The 7532-nt window shown below is 40.1% G+C and overlaps 1 protein-coding gene across 6 annotated transcripts in view; it reads right to left on the bottom strand.

The window, feature by feature from the left end:
• The window catches only part of vit (vitrin), a 103847-nt gene extending 100711 nt beyond the window's left edge, over nucleotides 1-3136 (bottom strand). For 3 of the 6 annotated variants that reach the window (XM_061960534.2, XM_061960517.2, XM_061960543.2), the window contains exon 1: nucleotides 2744-3136. The gene's annotated coding sequence lies outside the window, so the exon portion shown is untranslated. The remainder of the gene's footprint in view (nucleotides 1-2743) is intronic. The other 3 variants (XM_061960508.2, XM_061960551.2, XM_061960525.2) reach the window with 2 other exon arrangements.
• Nucleotides 3137-7532: the final 4396 nt, after the last annotated feature.

Below are 7532 nucleotides of genomic sequence, written 5' to 3'. Positions count from 1 at the left end.
GTAGCATCATTTGAAAAGTCACCCGCTGGACAATGAAGAGTGCTTACTCCGCACGTCAATATCTCCGTTTGGTGCCACACGCCCACACCATCAAAATGCCGAGGCAAACATTTCCAGATCTAACACCGTATGAAAAAAATAGTGATTTTTTTAGTTGTGATTTCCTTTTCTGCATGAAAGTTTAAAAGTAACATATATTAATGCATTATGAAGAAGAATGTTTTAATGTAGACACATAGAATCATCATACTGCTGTGATTATATGCATCAAGTGTACATTCAAGGCTAAGGCAAAATATCGAGATATATATCGTGTATCGCGATATGGCCTTAAAATATCGCGATAATAAAAAAAGGCAATATCGCCCAGCCCTACTTCTGCAGAAAAGCTAGTCAAAGATCATCTCTATGACAGCACTCTTGTGTGTTTAAGAATCTTAGCCTCTGTCAAGTTTTTTTGACTGAACTCACGGGCCACCATTTGAATAGCCCAAATGATGAAAAAGAGAGGACCTAAAATGGAACCTTGAGGAACACCACTCGTATAACAACAGACGTTGAATGAGTACTGACTGCATCTAGTGTAAACAAGCTACAGCAACAACTTAGTTACATAAATCACATTATGAAAAAATGGCCACTTTTTGGACTTAAAGGGGTGCCTTGAGGAATGCCTCAGTTATGTGAACCACAAGTTTGGACCCGAGTATGCTATGTTTGCTATCAGAGTTAAAATGTCAATGCGAGGATCTGCCAATGGGTTTACAGTGATCCCAGTTCCTCTATACAACAGGAGCCCTCTTGTGTTTTTAGGAATTTCCTGCAAAATTGTTTGTGTCTAAAGCTTTGAAATGAATTCAGGGGCCGGTGCCGCCAGTTGAATAGCCCTACCCTACATTTTACTACACCAACCAACAAAATGCAGAGAGTAAAACTTATGAAAACAGAATGTGCATAAATTGAGGAAAACAATGTCAACTAACTGCCATAGGCCAAAAAATCATTTGTGTGAAGTCACAAGTAGATTTCGGTTATGTCAACTGCCGCTTATGTTGATGTGAGTCAATCAATTCAAGGGACAATGACATAGCAGGTTCCACTGTACCAAGATGATTGTCTCTTGCATACAGTTAAAGGAGAACTGCATTTTTTGGGGGATTGTGGGGGATTTTACCCATCATTCACAATAATTATGTGAGACATGAACACAGATATATTTTTCCTATTTCTGTGCGTTCTAGATGGTAAATAAAAACTGCTAGCAATAGGCGGTTGCCAATTTAGGTAATAGGAAGTCATCCATTCCGCCAATGAAGCACGCTAAAAACATAGTTTTTAATGGATCTGTCCCGATACAGCATCTACATGTACATAGAAATGTACATAACTTAAATAAAATGAACAAATAAAAACTCTCTCTATCAAAATGTAAAAATAGAGATAAAAGCATCATGTAATGACAAAAAGCTGACAAGTTGATGTTATTAGAGAATTTAAAAAAAACAATATTTGTCTATAAATATAAGAATAACGTTTATCTGTAGTCTTTTTATTAGACATTACAAATTACATGATGGTATTACGTTCACACCCCAACACTACCAACAATCAGTAATCATGATTTCAATATTGATAACAATAATCTTAATTATTATTTTGGCTATAATTGGCAGCCCAAGATCTCATATATATATATATATATCTCTTGCCTCGAAAGAAAATCATGTTTGCCTTGCTGCCCTTCTAACTTGCCTTGGTGCCCTAAAATATGAGCCCTCCTTTAGGTGCAACACTTGCCTTGAACTAAGTTAAAATCCGAGGCCTGTAACTGTTGATGATTTCACCCTTGCTAACAGTTTTTCACTATTTAAAATGCTCAGAAAAAGAGAAAGACATGTGTGTTCTTGTCGCACATAATAATTGTGAATGCGAGGCAAGGATATGCATGAGTGCTGGCGGCACTGCTGAGCTGCGGTTCATTGGCGGAAACATTAATTTTTGACATTTTGAAGCAGACTGTGATCACCTTCCTTGGGATAAAAAAAAATTGAAATGTTATGGGTGTACTCACTCTTGAAAGTCCAAAGTAATTATAATCATAACTTTCTATACTTGATGTATTTTGGCCAATTTGGGTCGACACATTTCTTATCGGAGTCTAAAATGTATGCCTTACATGTACAGTGCTGGGTCTATCATCAGAGCTAGTACTGTACATGTTGGATTACTTTAATACTTGGCAAGCTTTCTGTGCAAGCCACAGCCTGTTCCAGTCTGCTGCTGGACATGTTGTTTACAGACCACTTCTGCTTGATCAAACTTGGCACAAATGTCAAATACAGTGCAGGGGAACACAATCTCTCTCAGAATTACAAATCCAACACAGGTTTGGAAGTACATTATAAATTCACATAGGACAATTAAATCAACAGCCATATGATACAAAAACTAATTCAGTTTAAAAGGGATTCAAAACGCGGAATACGTTGTATTTACCATTTTTAAATCAATATCAAGCAATTAAAAATATTTGCTCGTAAAAAGGTGTTTTCAAGTCAAAACAAGTAAATAAAAGTTAATATACAGACCGAATCACTGCTCTACAGTCTAGTCGTGTCAATAATGCGCAGAAAGAAAGTAGATCCTTCATTACCGCAGCAGCAGCGAAATAACACATGTCGTGAAAGTGCGTGTTTGCTCTCCAAATGAGCTCACATCCACCGAGTAATTTAAATAAACTTACCCGATGATTTAAAGTAATCCCGCTGCACCGATGTAAAATCCTTGCGCACAACCAATTTGACGTCTCGATGCAAGCGAGCCAAGCTTCCACCTGGACTTTTTTTTTTTTTTTTTTTTTTACTCCTGCATGATCGGAGCTGCTCATTAAAAGAGAGGTGGAGGAGTAGATGGGGCCGGGGTTTTTTCTCCCTCGTTGCCCGTCCCACAAGCTCCTCGCTCTCTCAGGCACACGAAGATGCGTGCACGGTGCACCCTGCAGGACATCTCTGCAAGGTGATGACTGCGTCTTTTTTACACGCACTTTTTGATGAGTAATCATCTTTGAGGCTGCTCTGCATGCTGCTTCCCTAGGTCTTGTCTTTAGTTCACCCTCCCCTTCCTCCATATGTAGACCTCCAATCAACACTCGTTTGACAGACACACACTTCAGTCCATGTCCTCTCCCTTGTGGTGACACTGCACGTGCATGTACACACACACACACTCACACACGCACACACACACACACACACACACACACACACACACACACACACACACACACACACACACACACACACACACACACACACACATATAGGTTATCATTTGGAATGGGGACCAAGTTTTTGATCATCACTTGTGGGGACCACCCTTTCTACAGGTTGTGGAGGCATAAAAAAAAGCCCAGTTAGCTCATACGCGTCTTTAAATCTCTGGATTGATGAAGTAATGTGCTGATCATTCTTACCAGTGTTGGGTTAGTTACTGAAAAGCAGTAACTAGTTACAGTTACTAGTTACTTCATTTCAAAAGTAACTCAGTTACTAACTCAGTTACTTACACCAAAAAGTAATGCGTTACTGTGAAAAGTAACTATTTAGTTACTTCTTTTTTTTTTTTTCTTTTTTTTTTTTTAAAGCTCCCATTAATGCCCTTTTAGCCTTCATTTCAGTACTGTTATTGCACTGGAGAATAATACAATCTGTTGATCAATTTGACATACATTTGCATCACTGAACTCTGCTAAGCAATGTGGTCTACATACAACACACAAAGACAAAGATATGTTACAAAGGCCAATTTGTTTCTGGCCAGAACAAATTGACAAAACTATTTTAAATAGCTGCAACATAACGTACATAAGTAACAAACAGCATAATAACAACATAGATGTAAACCAAGAAAGGCACACACTACATACACAAAGCCTAACCAGGCATTTCCTTCCTCAAATAATTCTGATACAAAATCATGTCTGAAGCCCAGAACACTACACATTTCCCCAGTTTTAGTTTAGAGATAAGGAAAGATTGGCCTGGCCCACTAGGATCCCTCTTTATGTTTGTGAACTTTATAGTCTATACATTTAGAGTGATGTGATAATCAAACACTCTAGAAGTCTAGAATGAAAGAGTATATAAGAGAATTGACAGCAACGTTCCCTCTCAGGAGCGCGCCTGTGCAATTGCGCACTGCTCAAGCGTCCTCTGCGCATGGCAAATCTATGCCACGCACAAAATCAAATAAAAAAATAAGCGCATAACAATTTTCGACACGACACGGACACGACAGAGAAAACCGTTTTCGTCATCATTGTTCAAATATTGTAACGTCTGTCGAGACGCTTTGAGGACATGAATTCCATCCATCACTTTACTGAGCAAAACTCTTTATTGTCGGCCAAAAACACATCACCAAAACATTAGTAAAAAAAATGATATCTAGCAAAAGTGGTAATTTTCTGCAGTACAAACCAGACCAAAAGCAACTTTGTTATATCAACAGCAGCCACTCGCTCTTTCTCACTTGCGCCAACGCATGCACATATGGCACTTAGCCAGTGATGCGTTTACAGCCACACAAAAAGTCGGACAACTCCAACACCACACATAAAGTGTCATTCCAGGTCGTTACACTATGATTTACCAATCAAATGTGTGCTTATTCTAGTGTCATTTATTAGGAATCTTAATTTATGAATATTAATCATTAAATGATGTTAGTATATTAAATAAATACTAATAAAAATATATTTTTTACAAACAGGAAGTTGCAGGAATGTACACATGATCCCCTGCTTACATCTCATTGTGCAACATGTGAATGTTTTAATGAGAACTAAATGCAATGTCTGAAAGGGGTACAAATTATTTCCAAAGCAGGACCTCCACCCAGACAAACAACACAGTTCATGAAAAACAATATTTGTTGCTATTGTCATTGTAAGTGGGCCTAAACACTTATATTAGAAATGGAAATGACTGCTGTCATTTGATTATAATAATAAGAGAATGTTGTCTGTCTATCTGTGTTGGCCCTGTGATGAGGGGGGGACTTGTCCAGGGTGTACCCTGCCTTCCGCCTGAATGCAGCTGAGATAGGTTCCAGCGACCCCGAAAGGGACAAGCGGTAGAAAATGGATGGATGGATGGAGATTGAACTTGTTATTTAATCAGGTTTGGGACAGGTGTGCTGCTAGTGTAGCCACAGTGTGCACGTCTGATGTTGCTCACATGGGCTCCACTGAATGCTCAGGGAGTTTTTGCGTTTGCTCACACACATGAAAAATTAGAGGGAACATTGATTGACAGAGTGTGTGTACCTTCAGCGGTGAATGATGAGCAGAGGTAGACTTAATCCTTAAATGGTGGTGGTGGAGGTGAAGTGACATTGGAGTCTCTATCTCTCTTTACTAGCTTCGTCGAAGCATGTTGCTTATGTAGCTTGTTTCAGCAGATTTTAATTGCTGTTTTGGGCAGTAGATGGGATCTTTGATCCAAAGCACAATTTACATTTAACTAAAATGTTGTTTTCTTTGTGCTCGACAAAAGAAAAGTAGTGAAAATATCTCCATGTTAGCAAACTCGACTTCTGGCTCCACCATGATCAGACACGCCCCCCCCCCCACCCCTCCCCACACTCACACGCACACACAGAGCGCATGTCTCTCTCTCTTCTCCGGCTTGTGACACAAGAAGAATCAGAACGATGACACAGCAGCGCTCCAATAAAACACACTTTATACTACATAAAAAGTAACGTAAAATAACGCAGTAGCGCATCATGTAGTAACGGTAACTGAGTTACTGAATATAAAAAATAACGCGTTAGATTACTAGTTACCGCCGAAACTAACGGCGTTACACTGATTCTTACTGGGGACCCTGGGGGAAAATAGTTAATATGGTTCATGGGGACCACATTTAAATAATTTTGCATAATTCACACACATTTGTACGTGACTACTGAGGACCATTTAAAAAAAAAAAAAAGTACAAATTCAATTTGACATGCTGTGCAAATGTCTCACACTCAAACTAACCAGTAAAGAATGTTTTATGGGCCAAAACTTAAAAATCACTTAGGCATCTTCAGAATGGATCTGACTATCATTTAAAAAGGTTTCCCTTTAGGGAACCTGTTTTTTTTGTCCCCATACCGTCAGACATACTTGCCAACCCTCCCGATTTTTCCGGGAGACTCCCGAATATCAGTGCCTAGCATTCTCCCGAATTTCTCCCGATTTTCACCCGGACAACAATATTAAAGGTGTAGCGGGATGGCAATGCCTTAGGCGTCCGCTTTTTCACCATACAAACAGCGTACCGGCCCAGTCACATGTTGTATGCGGCTTCTGCAGACACACATAAGTGACTGCAAGACATACTTGATCAATAGCCATACAGGTCACACTGAGGGTGGCCGTATAAACAACTTTACCACTGTTACAAATATGCGCCACACTGTGAACTCACACCAAACAAGAATGACAAACACATTTCGGGAGAACATCCGCAACGTAACACAATATTTTAAATGTGCTTTATAAATAAAGTTGATTTGATTTGATTTGATAACACAACAGAACAAATACCCAGAATCCCTTGCAGCGCTGACACTTCCAGGCTACAATATACATCCCCGCGACCACCAAACCCCGCTACCACCAAATCCCCCCCCCCCCCAATCTCCCGAATTCGGAGGTCTCAAGGTTGGCAAGTATGCCGTCCCCTAAAAGTGACTGTGTAAACAAAGGGATGTCCCCATTAAGTAAGCATTGCCAGAACACACACAACACACACACTCTGTGCAATGTAAAACCTAAAGAGGGGTGCCAGTGCCATACTGAGAGAAAACCTGTTGACTGATCTTACAAAGCCACATTCTGTTATATAACCTAATGTGTAATATACAGGTGCCCTGGTGCATGCCAATTAATTAGAACATAGGCGCCGATCTACGTTTCTGCCAGTGGGTGCTCGGACGGGCAGTAAATCTGACGCTACTTTTCTGAGCATGCGCGGTTTTTGCTTGGTGGTGAGAAAGAATTTGTCTACACTAAGCCGGATAACCCCTTAAACGAATAATTATTTAGCCTAAGCCCCGTTTCAGCCACACTAAACTATCGTTTAAGGTCCTCCTCTTCAGATACATTTTTACACGGGTAAGTCAGCCGTGTATTTCTTGAATCTCCGGCTCTTAGCTTTGTATGGACTTATTGATCGTTTACAAACTGAGTTCGGAGAGCAAGTGACGCCAGAAAGACTGCGCCCCACACAGGAAGTGACGTCAGAAAGAACGTGCCACAGCCAGCTTCATGATAAAGCGGTTTCGTAACTCGGAGCTAACCACTGGAAATATGGAGGTGAGTCATCCAAACATGCCGTGTTTCTCCTTCCGTTTGTACAGACGCTTGTGGGAATCACACATGAATACCTTAAGAGAAAGCAATTGCAGCTATTTTGGATACAATACTTCTCAGGCGGAAAGAGACATTTCCAATGTCCAGGTCAGCTGTGATTATACTT

The sequence above is a fragment of the Nerophis lumbriciformis genome, linkage group LG02, assembly GCF_033978685.3.
Source record: "Nerophis lumbriciformis linkage group LG02, RoL_Nlum_v2.1, whole genome shotgun sequence".
Lineage (NCBI taxonomy): Eukaryota > Metazoa > Chordata > Actinopteri > Syngnathiformes > Syngnathidae > Nerophis > Nerophis lumbriciformis.
Note: the sequence above shows the minus strand (reverse complement) of the source record. Positions and strands in the feature narration are given on the sequence as shown.